Below are 18940 nucleotides of genomic sequence, written 5' to 3' on the forward strand. Positions count from 1 at the left end.
GCGCCCCCTGACGCTGCCTTGATCAACGTTACATCTGTGTTTGCGTGGGGTGTCAAAAGAGAGCGCGGAAGGTCCATAGTTCGCGCATAGAGAAAGAAAAAATAAGACAGGACAATCGGCAGAAACTGGCCTCAGGAAGTACGTCGCGACTACGCAATCGCTAGTCATGCGTCTAGTATTCTCACGGAACGCCAGAGGACGCAAACGCGAAAATAAATGCTCTTATATTAAAGCAAACAAACTTCTTGATGCTAAGGAATTATGTTCTGCTTCAACTCCACGTTTTTAACATATATATGAAAAGGCAATTTGTTGAAAAACGTTCCAAAGTTTTTTTTTTGACCGTCGTCTGCACTGTCATTTGCACGTGATTGTGGGCGACGGCTGCGTCGGTGTTGCTCTGCTACAGAAGCGACTTTTCTCGTGTTGGACAGCAGGTGAGACACATTTCTTAAAGAAATTATGTTTGAAAACACTGACATAAAGAGTCAGCACAAGCAACTGTTGCGTTTTTACATCGCAGTGAGCTGTTAACATACGGCGTAAGACGCGCGGCGGCCGTGAGGGTGGTTTGTTTACAAAAGTAAGGGAGTGGTCTCAGGGACGCATGGTAACCCAGAGCCCGAATGAATACAGCATAGACTCATTGCGCGGTGCAGTTTCAGGCCAAATTGCTGAGCAGTCTTGAAACCTTGGTCCTTAGTACTGTGCCAAATGCGGATGTATTGTTTTTCTCGTGGTGATGCGCATTACGCATTGCATGCCGTATTCCCGTATCCCTGCGCAGGCGCTGCGTGGCGCGTATTTCAAATCCTGAAAGGGCTCGTATTTGTATGTTTCGGGTATATGTTAACTGCGCCTGCGTTCAACTCCTATTTAGACTCAAAGTATACTGCGTGTATCTGTGTGGCAGCGATATTGTATTGTGGCGCGATTTGCTGTTATATTGAAAACAGTTTTAGCGTAGTTATGACTTGCTATATTGTTTTGATTATTCAGAATAATACATGCATGCATTAAAATCCTTCAGAACACGCTGCCATGCCATCCGGCGGCCCTTCCTACGGTAGCTACTGCTCTGTGTCGTGGCGCCAGAACAACGGCAGAACGCACAAGAAGCCAGGGACTAGTTTCTTCCATATACCATGGGACAGCAGATGCGTTGAGTTTTCTTATGTTTTGGATTTCTTTACGCTTACTATTTGTGCAGTAGGAGTGAAAACAAAACTAATTTATTCACATTTATAGTGCTAGCTTCATAGTTGGAGAGCTTGGGCATAATAGCTTCTTCATTTGAGTTTAAAGTATTGTATATTACTACCACTACAGGTTAGTAAGTATTGTAGCCATTGTTTCGGAATGCTTGCAGTGGCGGAGCGACTAAACAATTTTTTTATTTTAGATAAGCCGTACAAAAAGCCGCAAAAAGGATATGTAAGCAGGGCTTTCAACTTTTGGCTTTGTCTGATTTCATTTGGCGTAGGTGTTAATTCAAGACCCCCTCAAGAAAGCATGCTTTTTCGTAAGTGCCTGTCATAAGCTTGCTGCAGACCCCACAATTTTTATTCCTTAAAGTGTGACTATATTAACTGCCTCTAGTACAAACATCTTGTTGTACCAAGGGTAAGAATATTTTTCAGGCAATTACGCTTACACTAGGTACATCATCGCCATTGCAGGATGACAGCATGGGTGCAGTACACTGGAAGAGACGACCTTCTGAGAAAGCCGGCCAACCTACTGTATGCCACATACAGGGTTTGCAGTGACCATTTCACTGCAAAAGATTTCATGGACCCTGGCCACACGAAACTCACAAAGATGGCCGTGCCTAGTGTCTATCGTGATTACCTGTCTTTTGTCTGCTATGTTAATACTTTCAGATTTGCCTATATTAAGAAACGAGGTAGATTTGCCTATATTAAGAAACCATGCTGGCCTTGGTTTGTGTGCAGCTTTTATGTGCTCATTCTATTTTTTGCCCTGGAATAAACAGTTTCCTTGACACTCTGTCTGTTTATTAAATGCTGCATGTTGAACCACCACTTGCTCCGAACTGGAGACAAGCCCGCCAGACAGAAAGAGCCCTTGTTGATTTATGAATCCAAAGCTGCTTGTTTTATAGTTCTGTTGTCTGTACAACTTACGCTCAAATAATTTTGGCATGACGCAATTGGCACAAGGGATTAAGCTCAGCATTCTGTTTGCTTCCTGCCACAGCCAAACGTGGGTAACGCGCAAGCAATTCGAAATTCGCGCCAGTGAAACCGAAACAGGAAGTCTGGGCCAGTTGCTCTCACCAACCGCTAGGTGCGCTACAATCGATTGGGCTGCTGGGGTCTGGGAGTGTCCTCTCGTATTCGTTCTTTCTCTATGGTTCGCGCGCTGTGTGTGTGTGTGTGTGGGAAGTAGCACTAGTAGCGCGTCAACACAGCTTGTGCGCTTTGTCCCTCCGTCGTCTGCACAAATATGCCTTCACCTTCGGATCAACGACTGTGTGCTTACGTAATCCTTGGTTGCTATCTTGCAGCGAAGAGGGGACGTCTGCAGACCCTGAATTCACCACGGACTGCCTGCGTCATCTGAGCTAGCACAGGAGTGCAGGGACTATACTGGCTCTTCGACGGCATTTGGCTGGCGCGGTTATTTGAAACCTTTCCTGACCATGTTATTGTCAGAAAATTTGGCTGCTGCACTGAGGCGGTAACGAACGCGACCTTGGCGTTGCATTTTGAGGCGTTGTCAGCAAGTGTTGGCGAGCTACTCTATGCGGCATCCGTTTGGGTGGCTGTTTTTTAGTGAAGCATTACAGGGGCAGGAAGTAGACCGACAAACGAGCTGAACAGCAAGATGAGCTATTAGGCAAGTTGGTTCATAGTAGGGTAAAGATAGGTTGCGCAAAAGAGACAATCACTTGAAAGAAGAGGGGGAAGCGCAAACTAGCAACTGATTTACTTAAAGAGCAACATTTAAATATATATGCATGTCGGCGCAGGCGCACTCGGGTATCACAATTGCACAGAGTGTTAAAAAAATATATATATAAGGAAGTGTGCTCTCTTATATAGTCTGATTGATGTATCACTTATTGTCCTTTTTGTTTGATGAAAAATGCTGCTAGAAGATCCCTCATGTTCACGAGTGCGAATATTGACGAAGCGGCCTGTCTGCCTTGTGTAGACTTTGCCACATGTGATGGGAATCAGATAAACAACGGCAACTTGGCAGGCCAAGTAGGGGTTATTGTGCTTAACACCGCAGCCACATTGCTTCTTTTCGGTGGTGTGCCCTCTAATGCTGGTGCAAAGGTGACTCAGCTTTCTAGGTGGCCAAAAAACTAGTGGGACGCCTTGCTTGTTTCCTACTTTCTTAAGATTGTGTGCAGTCCTGTGGACGTGGGGAATTACCACTGGCCTGCTGTTTTTGGTGGCTACACCAGTGTCTACATTCTGAGTGGATTTTAACTTCTTTGCCAACATTTGAACTCCTGCCAGGACAATCACTTCAGGAAAAGCAGCCTCTTTCAACCTTGAGATCTGCATGTCGAAGCTGGTTTGCATGGCATGTGTACAGGACTTTTTTAAAGCCTTCTCAGGAATCTGTTTAGCAATTTTAATGGTTTCAGAGCGTGCGGAATCGCTAGGTTGCGGGAGCAGAAACACCAACACACATGGTCAAGAGAGAAGGTGGGCTTAAGGTCCAGGAACTGGAGAATGTTGTCGACTGGGAGCTTATGGGTAAAGGTTAAACCTGAGGTATTAGCCTTAATGAGATTTAAAATATCCGCAGTGGCATCGTCATACAAAAAATCACTCCATTTCTTCATGAGTATAAGAAAATCCTCGTCGTATCTAAAAACATGAACAACGTCGTCACTGTTCAGTACACCAGACAAAGTGTATGCAAACTATTATGCAAACCTGTTTACTGCCTTCTAAATATTCTTCCCTAATACGTATATGTGCCTTCACAAAGCTTTTCACATGAAGCACTGATAGCCATAGTGGGAAAGGTGATTATTGAAGTGGATTATTGAGAGATACTTTGGAGAAATGAAAGCTGATAAGTGTTGCATTTTTCTTTTGAAGAAGACAGCTGTCAGCTTGTAACCATCTATTTGTTGTTTTGATTTTGTGTTTCCCTAGTGGTACTCTATAATGAAGAGTTATTGTGAGGCACCTAAACCACATGGGCAATAATTCTGGGCACAAAGGTGAACAAATCGTTCTGATAAAGCATGAGGTCTATACCGCATTCACGCACTGTCTGTCAGGACATTGATTGACACATGCATGTCTTGCCTGGAAATAGTATGAGCAAATAGGCATGTCAGTTACTTTGCATGCAGCTGTTACTTTTCCTTCAGCATTCTTTTGTATCATTTCTACTGATATGGGTTGATAAGGTGGGTGGCAACTGAAAGACATCAGCCATAAAATTATTGGAATGTGTATGTGCCACATTGGACCAGGCCACACATGTTGTTAGGAAAAAATTTTATTTCGGCTCCATCATTCATACCAGTCATGATCACCTGAAATGCTTCAAATATAAGGGGGTGTGTGTGCTGCCTCTGCTGGTATCATTACTTGATGACTGGATTGCAACACAGCACTCATGCTTGTACTAACTTTATTGAGACGTTCCTCTTTAGGGGGTGCCAGTTTACATTTTTCAGTAGCGCTACTCTGTGCGTTTATAGTTTTAGTGACCTGAGAGAATGAGGGATCAGTCTTGAGTAAATCGGCCTCTACATTCAGCTTTCCACTGCTGCATGCCTCTTTTTGCTTTATTTTGTTGTTATAATTAAATGGAATGGGTAATAAGACTGCTGTTCCCGAGACAACCAGACTAGCATTCATCGCTACTTCTGGTACAGTTGGCAGTGCTTTGTTGTCAACTTTGTAATGCCTTTTTCTTACTTAAAAAGATGTGTTTTTATATTTACCGCATACACGGGTGATGAGACACCTTCTAGTTGCACAGGGATGTGCTGTAAGGCATTCTCAGGCACTCAGTGAGGTTGCCAATTACTGCAGGTGCACGGTGCAAGTATTCGTTGCACGCTACAATGGCTGCATTTCTCAGCTTCAAGGAGTATGTGTGGAGCTTTATTGAGGCAGCCTTTTCAAGTCATCTTTGTTATACAACACCAGGTATGACATCATGCCATCACCATAAGTCATGTGTATCTGTTGTTTTTCTTGTTCTAGAATGAGAATTTATCTCTGGTTCTTAGCCACCAAATCCCTCAGCAAAATTTCAGTGCTTAACTCAGGCTGCGTGCTGTTGTCGAAATTTTGAAGACTATTTTTGTTCTCTTTTTCAGGAGGGTCCCGTGTATTCTGACCTCACAGCGTGCAATGGCATCTTCAGTCCTGAGATCCCCCCAGATAGGTGCCATTGCCCTGACAGCTGCAGCAGTGGGTGGAGCTGCTGCAGCCACAGCTTACCTTTTGCTGCAGCACAGGGCTGCCAGCAGGAATAGCTTTGTGCCCGTGGGACGCTTGGCCAACATTTTCATCTACCCCATCAAGTCAGTCACTGGAATCGAGGTGCCCTATGCGGACTGCACTCCAGCGGGCCCAGTGTACAAGGAACTCAAGGACAGGTTCGAATATCACCTGCAAATCTTGCTTGCTTGTTTGCCATTCTAACGCTTTTCAGTGCCTCACATTTGGGAACATTTGACAGAATCATGGTGTTCTCATCGGCGTTGTCATCCATACACACCACACCCCACCACCACCAATCCCCTACTGCACACCACCACACCCTACAATTGCTTACTGCACCCAGATATTCCAACACTGTGAATGCCATATTCCCACCCTCACGCCCTCGCTGACTGCCTTTGTCACGATGGACTCCAGCCTCATATGGATGGATGAGCAGCCGTGCTTGCCTGTGCGTGGCACGCATCACAAACGTGGGGCACGGTAATGTGTGATTAATGCGTTACTGCATCACACATCACCTAAATAGCAAGATGAAACTTAAAAATCAGAGAAAAGGTCCAGGACTGCTACTCGAAAGTGGCTGATTAAAAATAGGCCATATAAACAAAGCCTGAAGCTGCTTTTGCCCTTTACAGGGAACAGCTGGCATTCAAACAGAAGATTCATCCTCCCAAGCACACTTATTTAAATTATAACAAGGTGGTCTATGACGTATATATTTTTTTATGGATACTGAGGAGTCCTTTTAAGGAGATGTTTGTTCACTGTAGCACTTGACCAAATAGATTGAAACATAATTCATTTATCAGAAGTATGATTTCGTTAAGTTTATCCATCAGTGCAAAAATTGCATGAACTCAAATGTATCAAAATGTAGGGGAGATGACAAATTAAGAATAAATTGTTTCTTTTTTATTTCTGTTATTGGAGGCCAGCGTGGTGGCTCAGTGGTTTATGGCGCTCAGCTGCTGGCCCCAAAGACGCGGGTTTGATCCCAGCCATGTTGGTTGGATTTCAATGGAGGCGATATTCTAGAGGCCTGTGTACTGTGCGATGTCAGTACAGATCAAAGAACCCCAGGTGGTCGAAATTTCCTGAATTCTTCACTACGGCGTCCCTCATAGCCTGAGCCACTTTGGGACGTTAAACCCTCATAAAAACCATAAACCAAACCATTTCTGTTATTGGAATCTGCAACCACATGTTGCTATATGGCCTTTTAATGAAAAAGCAGAGATTTGTTCAAGTTTCTCATTTGGCAGCTGCCATTATATTGTGAGTGGCTTTCATGATTATTTATCTGAGTTCTTTATTGTGGTGCTGTAAGGGTGAGAGAGCTCAAAGGGCAAGGTTTCATGATTCGGACTTTGGTACTTCTTGATAGGTACTTCATGAATGGTAATTAGTGCACCACTGACTTGAAGCTACCTTTTCCTTTGTAGAGAAGTGTGTTGATTTATGTTTTGTCAGGAGTAAATAAAGGCAGTCAAAATAAACAAAACTTAAATTACAAAAAAAAACTTTTGAAAACAAATTTATACTGCATGGTGGTGACTGTCCTCGCAGTTGTTTTACTGCGGTCTGAAGTATATCTACATGCCTAAGAAATGGGTCATCTTTTTGTTGTTTTACAGCAAAAGCTGTAATAGCTTTGTGCAAGTCACCTAGTAGAAGCAATTTAAGGTATGCAGCAGTAGCTGTGAAGCTTGTTACGCATAACGTGTAGGTGTACCCCACCACCACGTACCTCATAGTGTGATGTAGGTGTCCACTGACCCACGGAGCCAGTTGTGTGCCTTTTCTTTCCTCAGAGCTAACGGAGTCTAAATCCTTCAATGGTTTTAAGAAAAGAAAAGGCCCAGACCGGTATCAATCCTTCGGTGGAGGCCACCAACAACTCTCAGTGCCATCCAGGCATCCCAGTGAGCCACTTATGTGCCTTTGCTTACCTCAAAACCTATGGAGTGTTTAGACTGCTAATAAGACAACACTGGGAACTAGACTATTTGCTTCATGCAAGCGGACCCTGGGATCCGTGAAGTGTGCCAGTGTTGCAATTGAACCGAAGACTGCGAGCAGAAGAAGGCCAAGTATGCACACGAATATATAGATGCCAAATCGGGCCTATGAGATGTCAAAGTGTGCCTGCCACTCCAGACCTCGCAGCTGCTAATGCCAATCAGCTTTCATCGAGTAATGCGCTAAACCAGTAAGCTTAAATCTAATAAATAATTTGTTTGCTGATGTTTATTAAGATTAACTATTGCAAACTTGGATATGGGCTACTGCAGTGGCCTTGCAAGTTTTCTGGATTGCTACACTTAAGCTTACATGAATCAAGAGAAACTAAAATTGAGGTAAACAAGCAACTCTATGTATGTGGAACTGGCCATGCAGACTAAATTAATGGTAAGACTAACAAGTATCTTATCAAAGCTAGTCAGTGAAGTGTGTTATTGAGGAGAAATTATACAGCTTGCCGTGTTAAGAATAATAGGAAGGATTCTGAGCGTTTTGCAGAGCTTATGCAGCATCAGTGTTATAACGTCATAAATGAAGACTCCTGTGCTCACCAGCTACCACATGAGGGAGGTGTTCAAGTGTGCTGAGAAGTTGGGGGCATGATACTGCTGTAGTTCCAGAGAGGGGCAAGAGGTCTGGTAGTTATTTAAAACGTGGTGACTAGCCTCAAAACAGGATATCATAAAGAGCAGAAAAATAATTTGTCAGTGAGTCATGCTTTCATCTCTGAGGAGAATGTCCCCCAAAGACTGAAAAAGTATTCCTGAAACATCCTTGTCTGAGCTTCAATGCCTGGTAGGTAGCATTTGCCTGTTGTCTCAGTGATATGCGAACAATGGGTTGTTCCATCTGTACACTTCCCATACCTTACACAGCATGGTTAGACCATTAGGTAATTGGCAGATTTTTGGAATTAAGCTTTTGAATGTAATGTTGATAGCTCCACATCAACCCAGATCAGCTCTCATTCCTTCATTTGCAAACTGTGTATCGGCAAGTACAGTTCGGATGTATTTGAACTCATGTTGCATGTGTGGCTGAGACTGAAGCAGGAGTGATTTATTATTGATTGGGCACTGATAAATATCAATTGCTTACACAGATGTGAAGTCTGCTTTGTAGAAAAATTAAAATCGTTTTGATCTAAATGAAGGATTTCCATGACTTGCATTAGCATTTAAGAATTTTTATGGTGTCCTTTCCTTATGCTTCATTTGTTTTCACAAAAATGGAGCTGTCACTTCAACATTACTTCTGAATTTTGTGCAGTGTGAAGCGAAATATTTTTTTGAAGCCAGAAAAGATAGAACATATTGAGAAACATTCAGCAAAGCCCCACCTTAGCAGTGAGGAGGGAATGTAACTTTGTCACATACGCAGTATACATAACAATATTTCAGTTTCTGGCCCTGTGGTTTCGCTAGGAGGATTAACTTTCAGTACAGAGCAATGCAGAAGGGGTCAAAATTGATGTTTTTTTTTTCAATGCATGCAAGGAAACGAATGACAGAGGCACACATTTTCAAATGCTCCAACATTAAGTTATGAAAGTAGTAAAGCATTGGTGCCATTGCCATCTGCTCACTTACAATTTGTAAGAATCTAAAGTGGAGTTTCACTTACGGTATTTTCTTCTGTGATTCTGTAGTTTTCTCAGTTTTTTTTCTTCTGGCTTTCGGTCATGGAAATGCAGCTGAGATGTGCAAGCTAATGTCTTTGTATTTGAGGCGTGATAACTTTTACTAGTAGGGCGTCTGCTGTGTACAGTGAAGATAGTCAACTGTTTGTCATTCCATTGTTTTGTGGTCATCATTCCTTTGTTGCCATCCGGCCGTTTGTCCATATTATCTGTAGCCCAAGGCATAGCGGTCTTCCATTGTCACTGCATCATAAAGCTCCTGCTTTGGCTGTGTACATTGCATCTTGTCATGCTCACCACTTGGAAGGTTTACCATCTCAGTCGACCATGGCTCCCTCTGGGATTTCACGTCTCTTGGGTGCTACTTATTTCAAGCTGGTTCCCTTTCCAAAGCTACGTTGTGCAGACATGCACATGAAAGGGGTCATGTTGTTGTTACATAGGTCATAGATGTTGACACTTTCTATGCATTCTTTGTATGAATGACTGTGTTGTTTATACACCCTCTGATCAACACCTCAGCATAGTTCTGTTAAAACAGTAAGCTGTGAAATTCATGGAAGTGACAGACATTTCCTTCTGCTTTGTTTGCTCAATAGCAGCACTGGTACCAGAGTTGAACCTCACAGCATTTTTTGCTTCAGGTGATTTTGCTACCATCTTTTGGAGCCTTTGGAGACTTCAATCATGATTTGAACTTTACGGCCTTTTCCACAAGTAACACTTCCGGTTTCGTGGCTTTCGACATCAACAGCGACAGCTTTGAATCCTCCCTGAACACACTACCCCATTTTCTAGTACACTATACCCTAACACGCCACAAAAGGGTGGAGCTGGCGATACTGATGCCGATCTGGATAGCGGAAAGTCGCGGCTGAAAAAAAAAATGACGATGATGACTGTGGCCTCGGGCGCCATCCATGGACGTTTTTTGAAAGCTCTTGTGCATGTTCTTGGCCTCCGCAATGAAGCGCGCCGCGATCGAGTGCACCGTTGTTCGCAGCCGGAGCCGATCGCAGAGGCCACAGCGCATGCATTTAGAAGGCTATTCCCGCCTGGGTCATGGAAAGTTCGGGTGCGGCCCTTACACGGATTTATTTTTTTTTAACATTTCCTTCGGGAAAACAGGGTGCGGCCCATACATGGGTGCGGCCCTTACACGCGTTTATACCTATACAGGCAGTTTTTTAATCCAAACCTTGAGGTGCCAAAAATGCATTCTGGTGTGTGGATGACTGAATATGTGGCCTTGCTGTATCTAGACCAAATAAATAGGCAGACTGAATGATCATCATAAATAGTATGCATTCAGTTGCATCCTTTTGGCTTTCTGATACAAGAGTTCTTCCAAATTTGCAAAACTCTAATAATAACAGTGTTCTTTACAAACACCCCATCTATTAAGCTCAAAGGTTGTGAGTGCCTCTCTGTTGGTGACTAATGTGATCGTCATTACACATGCACAAATTGTTTTAATGAGCAAGTTAGCCATCACAAGTTGAAGTTGCTTATTCCTTCTTTCTCTTAATGCTGATTGTGTTGTATCACTTGTTGGAGCTCAAATTCAAATTCAATTCGACTTCACATTAACACAATTTCGGAAAAAACATACACCACATGAACAGATATTACAAGAATATTTAGCACTCGAGGAAAAATACAGAGAATACGAAGCATTTTATACCGATGGATCAAAATCGGCGCACTACGTGGGAAGTGCTGTAGTTCAGAATAATTGGGAAAAAATAGTACGGCTACCTGAGTGTACATCCATTTTCACCGCCGAGGGTTACGCAGTCTTGGTGGCTGTAGAAAAAATAATAAATGAGAACATTCAGAACAGTATCATTTACACTGATTCTCTGAGCATACTAACCTCGCTTCACCATAGAAATGCAGTGACACCACTAATTGGTAATATCATACACAACATAACGAGCGCCACAATACAGGGACAAGACATAAAATTTTGCTGGGTTCCCAGCCACATTGGAATCACTGGCAATGAGAAGGCGGATGAATGTGCTGCGAAAGCTCGCAACAAAGAAATAAAGAAAGTGAACATCCCCTACAATGACTGTATGAAGTTGGTACAGTGCAAGCTAAGAAATAAATGGCAGTCGCAATGGAATATTGAACGAAATAATAAGCTCCACTTAGTAAAACCATTTATAGAAGAATGGAAGTCATGCGCCCACCAAAAACGTTTCATCGAAGTTATTTTATGCCGTCTCCGTATTGGACACACACATCTCACACACAACTTCCTGCTAACAAAGAAAGACAAACCTGTTTGTGAAAAGTGCGGAGACGAACTAACAGTAAACCACATATTATTCTCATGTACAGAACTCGAATCACTAAGAAAAAAACATTTTACTACCTTTTACAAAGAACACATTCCTTTTCATCCAGCATTGATATTAGGCAAAGATGCACTTGTCAGTATACCCTGTGTTTTTAGCTTTTTAAGGGAAGCCAGTATTCTTCATCAACTCTAATCTACTCACCCTGTGCTTCGCTACATACAATTATACACCTCAGCCACTTTCTCAATCACGAGAAGGAGGCTGAGGTCTTTATCTGAGTTGTTGGGAGCCTCGAAATCCTTGCCGAGCCAAGGATGTCTGCGGAGGTAACCCAACCTTCAAAAGTTTCTGCTATCAGACATTTTTTAAAATTCTTGTCTTTCTTCAGCTAGTTAGTAAAAATAACTTTTAGGCCCTTTACACCACCGTTTTTATCCGCTTTGTTTTCAAACTCTGCTCAAGCATATTTTTTCCATACCTTGTTCTTGGCGCATGATAGCCTTAGCTGCTTATGCGCCAATAAACCCAACACAACACTCAAATTCAAGGTCTGCATGGGAAGTATCCAGCCTTTTTTTTATTTCCTAAATAAGTTCTCAGCCTGGTACACTGATGCATAACTGAACATTCCTTTCTCATCTCAAAGTGTGCCGATGAATTCTCTTTTTGGGTGGCCGTTAGCTGATGTGTTGCATTGTCCTTTTTTATCTGTTGATTGCCTGAAACCTCTTGAATGTCCTAGTTTTTAAATGACATTTCTTCTTTTGTGGCAGCCAGAAGTTGTGTTTAGATGGTGAGCATCTCTTGTCTATAGAAGGTTTGCAATCCTGGGTGATGCTATTTCATTGAAAAATACCGCTCAAGACATTATGAATGTGCTATTGCAAGATGGCAAGATGTGCTCTTGTAGCCAAGCTGCTGGTCAGTCAATTTCCACAGCTTCAGTTGTTTGTCTAGTAGCATCATTCTGTGTAAAAATTTTAAAAACAGTGGATTATCTGCTGCTAAGGTCATTATCTGGTTTAGTGACAGTTAGTTGGTCATCCTCATTCCGTTGATCATTTTTCGCCTGTTCTGCAATTTCAGGCACTTAACTAGTGGAATGCACACCATTTCAGGGCAGGATTCTTAGTACAGCACACTGGAGAGGACGAATGAATGAGTTAGCTTACTTGCCATCTACTCTCTTGTAGTCCTTTATGTTGAGCTAAATATTCTACTGTAACTATGAGGTTACTAGCCCTGAATGAAACATTGCTAAAATGCACACTAGTTACAACATTTTTTAACATTTTTGCCGTGTTATTTATTTATAAAAGTCATGAACTGTTGGAGATGAAAAACTGCTTATTGTACCCATAGCTAAAGGCTAGTTGCAGTTCCAATAAAAAAATAAGTTCACTGTGTGGCATGCACAACAATATAACTGAACAAAATACTTAACAGAGTTAACACTTTTTCTAGTACAGTACACAACTAAGAGTATAGAGCATCATTTGAAGGAACAAATACGCACATGAATACATAGCAAAATACGTACATGGCAGTACATGGGAGTGTACCAGAAAAGCAACAAATTATGCCTTGGGGGAAATGAGAAGTGTCCGGTAGTTATTTTATGCAAACCTCTTTAGAGCAGCACTAAACTTGGTAGATTGCTTGACATATTTAGGTAATTTGTCTCCTATCAGCGTGCCCATAAATTCTAATAAGCTTTTGCCATATAAGTTCTGGCATACAGGCAAGTTAAAATTCTGACTTGTTGCACCCTACTCTTTCTTTGCGGTAATGTAAGCGTGTATAATGGAACTGGTTAATTGGTTTGTATAATCATGTGAATTATTTTGGAAATCTTAGAAATTGCATAAGGCTTCAATCTGTAGAATGGGAACTAGCGAGAATGAGAAAGTAGTGTGCTATGTACGATTCAGTAAGTTAAAATCCGTAATGTTCGTTTCTGTTGCCTCATAAGGGGCTCAAGGTAAGTCGAATATGTACCACCATAATACTCTGCAATAGTTAATATGACTGTGTATGAATGAAAAATAAAGCATGCATAAAATCTCAAAGTAAAAAAGTCCACCAAATGTTTAGGGGAATTCCCCAAGGTGGAGTAGATTGGTAATAAGGGAGTAATTACTCATTGACTCCTTTGTAGCTTTGTAGCTTTCCTTTGTAGTCATATGGCTGCGCTTGGGTGGATGTCAATGAGTAATTACTCCCTTATTACAAATCTACTCCACCTTGGGGTATTCCCCTAAACATTTAACCAACACAGTTCCTACTTCGAGTTATTGATCAATTTCCTCTCGCCCTACCATAAGCTTGCCATCCCGGTTAGCTCAATTGGTAGAGCGACTGCTCCGGTGAAGCGGTGGTCCCGGGTTCGAACCCCGGACCAGGACGAATTTTTCTTTAACTACGAAGTTTCTGAGAAAGCCGTATAGCTTTCCTTTGTAGCCATATGGCTGCGCTCGGGTGGACGTCAATGAGTAATTACTCCCTTATTAAAAAAGTTCACGTGCTTTAAATAAGAGATAATATCCTCGTGCGAGTTTGGTGCACATTTGTGTAATTTGAGTTTTCGAATGCATATCAGCATCAAAATAAACACCCAAGTATTTATAATATTGAACTGTTGCAGTCTTGTGCCACTTAGTGAAATTTACAATTGATCAAAATTTATTACCTTTTTTCTCTAGTGCTGTGATCACTAAACCTAAGAAAAGAAGTGGTGATCATAATGTTTTTATTTTCATGGCGCAAGGGCAACTTGGCCACACAGTGCCCATGGATAATATGTTTTTGGTGAGCTCAAGATGGGGTCACACACCCATGTTTCCAAGCATTTCATCCTTGAGACACCGAACACGAGGCCAGGGTAAGGCTCGTATAACAACTGGCAGGCCCCACTCCTGAATTTGTCTCCAAAGGCGTTTTGATGTATTTCAACAGTTCCTTGAGACGAGTGCTGAAATTGGAAGCAGAACGTTATGCAAACACCAAATTGCTCCACCATTGTAGATGCAGTATCAGCACTGCATACCACTTAGTTCATTGGCACCTCATGCTGACAAGAACAGCCGTGATGACTCATACATGTGTGGTTGGATCCCCTCTGGGAAGCATGCATGGCATGTTTGATGCTCCTGAAAAGTGTGCGGTCCGTTTAGTTCACTGCTTGGCTTCAATAGAACAGATGTGTGCCAGGCTGTATGTCACTTACAAGATGGGAGCAACAGTTGCAAAAGCTGTCTAAAATTCTCTTTTTGAATATTTTTTCGGGAAGGGGCAGAGCACTCGCATAGTGTACATGTGGTCAAAGGACTTGCATTAAGGCATCATCCCTGCATTGTCTTCCATTCTTTTAGATGTTTCTGTTGGCATGAGACTGGAGTTGCAGACTTTCTTTGGTTGTTTGTTCTGTCATAATGCTGTTCACATCTTGCATGCAGAATGCGGACGTACAGCTACACAGCAGTGGAGGTGTCTGTGGAAGCATCGCAACGGCTAAGGGAGTACCTCCAGAAAGAGGACAGCTTGCTTGTGTGGATCATTCTTGACCAGGAGACGCTTGGCCAAGCTATAAACAATTCAGCTGTGGTATGTGGTATAATGCATTTCTTCATATGAAGGCCTTTCTTTTCATAACATGGCATGTATAAAAGAATTGCAGTCTGCTTGGTCTCAGCAAAATGCACTTAGGTGCATTTGTACACCATTGCGGTTGATGCAACCACTGGCATAATAGTTCATGGTGTCATTGATTGGAGTAGCACATCACCCATGAGATGGGATAATAAAATGCTTGGACATCTCTGATGTAGCAGGGGCGTCTGTCATGTCACTGGCAGAAGACATAAAAAATTCCCCTTTGTCTGTCTCAAAAGGGTGCATGACTGTCCTGGGATTTCGATTTTTTACCGCCAGTCACGGTACAAATGCCCTAATATTTTAAAACAGTGATAACCACCTGATCTACACACTGAACTTGCTCATTTCTAATGCCCCATCGTAGCAACGGGTTCTTTAGCCAGTGCAGCAGACCTTCCAGACATTAAAATTTGGCTACTTAATTGAACAAGTGAGTTCACAGCTAGTACTAAAAAATTTTAGCCATTGTTCCTCACAGCAGTCGCTCTGGGAAGTTTCAGAGTGCAAAAACGTGGGCTCCAAAAGATATTACTCTATAAGCATGGTATAACACTGCTGGGCACCCTGTGTCACTAGCTGTGAACTCACTTGTTCAAGCAGCCAAATTTTAATGACTGCAAGGTCTGTTACACTGACTAAAGAATCCATGACTAGGATGGGGGATTTCAAGTTACTAAGTTCAGTTTGCAGATCTGGTGGTTAGCATTGTTGCAAAATATTAGGGCCATTTGTGCAGCGATTTGTGGTAAAGAATCAAAATTCAAAGCCCACTCAAGCACCCTCTTGACATAGACATAAGGCAGTAATTTTTGTCCATGTCTTCTGCTGGTGACATGACAGATTCATTTGCTACATACCCAAGCATTTTACTGGTCCATCATCCCGATTGATGGGTAATGTGCTTTTTTTGGCATCTGGTATGGTTTTTACTGGGCCATTTGTTTTCCAGTTTGAAGAAACAGGCCTTTTAGCATTGCACTCTGGTCTGTCTTCATCTGTGTTTAGCAATGTGCTGTATCATGCTTTCACTTTGCTTGCTCCTTTCTGTACCATATGGCTTTATTGCATGTTTGCTGGTGCACCGTCGCTGCAGTAAGTGCTAGTACAGCACCATTTCAGCTCCACTGCTCACACTCTACCATGCAGTTTAGCTCTGCTGTTGTAATAATTGTTTTACTATAGCACAGGGCTTCTCTTGTGCCTTGTGGAACGCCAGTGGCATTCAAAAGGTGCTGAAGAGCAATGAGAGTCTTCTTGGCTTCGCTGTCTTCCTGCCCGACATGCATGTAAAAGAGAGCATGCAGGCACATGGCCTTTCAAAAAATATGCAAATTTAATGACTGCCTGTATAAGTGTAGTAATCTGCAATAAATAATTTCTGTCTGATTAGCCCGGAAATAAAGTGGTCAAAAGAAATTCGGCGGTTGAGCATGCAAGGATTTAGATGCTTGAGAAACCTAAAAAGCACTCCAAGGAACCCTATGGTTCGGCGGCACCTTCTTTGAGAACCACTGATGTAGCATGACCCACTTGGTGGGAACATGTCCCTGGCACAACATGGGCATATGACACAGGCCTTTGAGGCAGCTTCATTTTGTTCGTCAAGAGGAGGAGAAGGTGAAAATATCTGGCATAGGCTAGTTACTTGACATGTGCAAGAAAGGTCTTGGAAAGAATGGGACTACAAAAAGCATGGAGAAATTGCTTGATTGTGTGACCAGTAACTGTGCTATTACTGAATAGAAAAAAATTTCTGCAGAAGTGCATTTATTGGATGATACAACCATACTGCTGCTGCAAAATTTTTACCAAGAGACATTTGTAGGCCCTCTATTGTATTCACACTTCTCCAGGTTTTTTTTTTTTTGTAAGCGTAGTTGTATTGGAATCCCACATGACAGAAATAGTTTTTAAGCGTGTTCTTGGCCAGACGTGAAGCCACTAACTTTTCTTAGCAACATTTTGGCATGCGTCTTCCTAATTTAATGTAATGCTGCAAAAAGAACGGCTTTCATGTGAGAAAATGGGCAGAAAAGCCAAGCTGTTGTTTAGAATCTCTTATGTATTTCCTCAGTGTTCTTTCCCTCTTCCTATATCTGTCATAATAAGGGTGAAAAAGAAATGGAACTCTTTCATGCAAGAACCTTGTGCACACATCATGTAATTTCTATGGAATGTATTTCAGGTTGCCTGCCACGACGAGTCAGCATTCCACATCCTCTCAAAGGCATCTCTTGAAGAGCTCCTGCCAAGGCTTCCTCCAGGCAGCAACATCGGCCGGCGCAATTTTCGACGAGCCCTCTTTATTGATGGGTGTGAAGCTTATCCAGAGCTGAATGAGTACTCATGGCTTGGTGAGTCCTTGACATGACTGTGAGGAGACTGCACAGCTCTGCTATGTTTAGGACCAATGGGATCGCATGAGGATTGCTGATGCAGACATGGCCTTTTCACATCGCACAACAAGGTAATATGTTCCTTCTCACTGCTTTTTCTGCTAGGGTGTGTGTGGCGATTGCTGGGTCACCACATCATAGGAGCAATACTTACATTAATCTAGCAGTGTGTACTGAACCTATCCTGCAAGAATTGTACATCAGTCAGTGTAACACATCTTAGTAAAACCAATTTATGCTTTGAGAATCTGAAATGCTCTCTGCATTCACGGTATGATATCTGCTTGTAAATTGCAAAATGTGGCTCACAATAGTATTGTTAGTGGTTACGTCACAGAAAGCAGTCAAGCATGGCTGACATTTTTCAGTCAGTTTGTTTGAAAAGATGGTAACAAATTTTTAATGTGAAGCAATAGTTGCTGAATATAATTTGGCTTTTGCAACCAACTACTATTGCTACTTCCTAAATATAGCATGGAAAATTTGTTTGAACGTCCAGCCTTCAGTTGCAGTGGGTGCTCAAATTTTGAAGCGGATTAAACATGTATTTATTGCAACTTTTTGTGATGAGAGCTTGTTCCCACACAGGGAGGCTGGCACTGTAAAAATAGATTTGCAACACTAGTGCCCTCTTCAAAGCTTGGCCACCATTGCCTTCATACGTAAGGAACCATTGTTCCAGCTGAAGCACAACTTCCACATCAGCAGTGGTCTGTTGCACTTCTTGGGCTCTGCTATTCTCATCACCACTGCTCTCACACAGAAATGGTGCAGCATTGTGCAAGACTGAGCTTGCACCTGCTATTGGACTCGCCACTGTCATGAGCAAATAGCTTTGTGAATCCAGCTGCTGGTAAGCTGGTGCAGCACCTGTGAGGCTGAACTGTGTTAGCAGGAAGAAGATATACTTGGGGCCCTTTGTTCACAGATGAAACCTGGTTTTACCCGATTCTTGCACCCCAAACGTAGTTCATAAAAATTTCTCCCATAAAATGAGCCTCCTAGATGACAATGATTTTTGCAGTTCGCAAAACTGAAGACGCCGCAAAAAAATTTGTGGATATGCAGTGCTTATTTCAAAGTAGTGTCTTTGGTCAACTAGGCATCTTAAACCTTCGTAAACATATGCTTTCATGAGGCTAATGAATTTGAGGATAAGTTCTAAAAGGGCGTTTTAAATGCGAGAGGAAAATACATGGCTAGCGACAAGATGCCTTATTGCAGTCACTGTCAACGACACCCTAATCCAAGGACTTTGCGCATTTAAAATTGTCGCTAAGATGTTGAATGTTTTCTCACTCTGCTAATAAAGGCAGGCGCGGTCTTGCTCAGATGTGGTAGTGGTTCGTAGCAGACTGGCAATGTATGCAACGAAGTATGTGTAGACATTAATAAAAATAAACTTTATTCGCAAACAGTTCTTTGGTACAACATGCGATTTTCCTGTTGTTTATTAATTAC

At 42.3% G+C, this 18940-nt stretch overlaps 1 protein-coding gene across 10 annotated transcripts in view; it reads left to right on the top strand.

Annotated features, from left to right (window-relative positions):
* Window positions 1-366: 366 nt before the first annotated feature.
* The window catches only part of LOC149354464 (uncharacterized), a 56843-nt gene continuing 38269 nt past the window's right edge, over window positions 367-18940 (top strand). For 5 of the 10 annotated variants that reach the window (XR_016291324.1, XR_016291323.1, XR_016291325.1 and 2 more), the window contains exons 1-5: window positions 367-437; window positions 2531-2703; window positions 5330-5611; window positions 14885-15032; window positions 17269-17550. The gene's annotated coding sequence lies outside the window, so the exon portion shown is untranslated. The other 5 variants (XM_089583333.1, XM_089583334.1, XR_016291329.1 and 2 more) reach the window with 4 other exon arrangements.

Source organism: Amblyomma mixtum, chromosome 3 (assembly GCF_055824585.1).
Source record: "Amblyomma mixtum isolate Tamu chromosome 3, ASM5582458v1, whole genome shotgun sequence".
In the NCBI taxonomy this organism is placed as follows: domain Eukaryota; kingdom Metazoa; phylum Arthropoda; class Arachnida; order Ixodida; family Ixodidae; genus Amblyomma; species Amblyomma mixtum.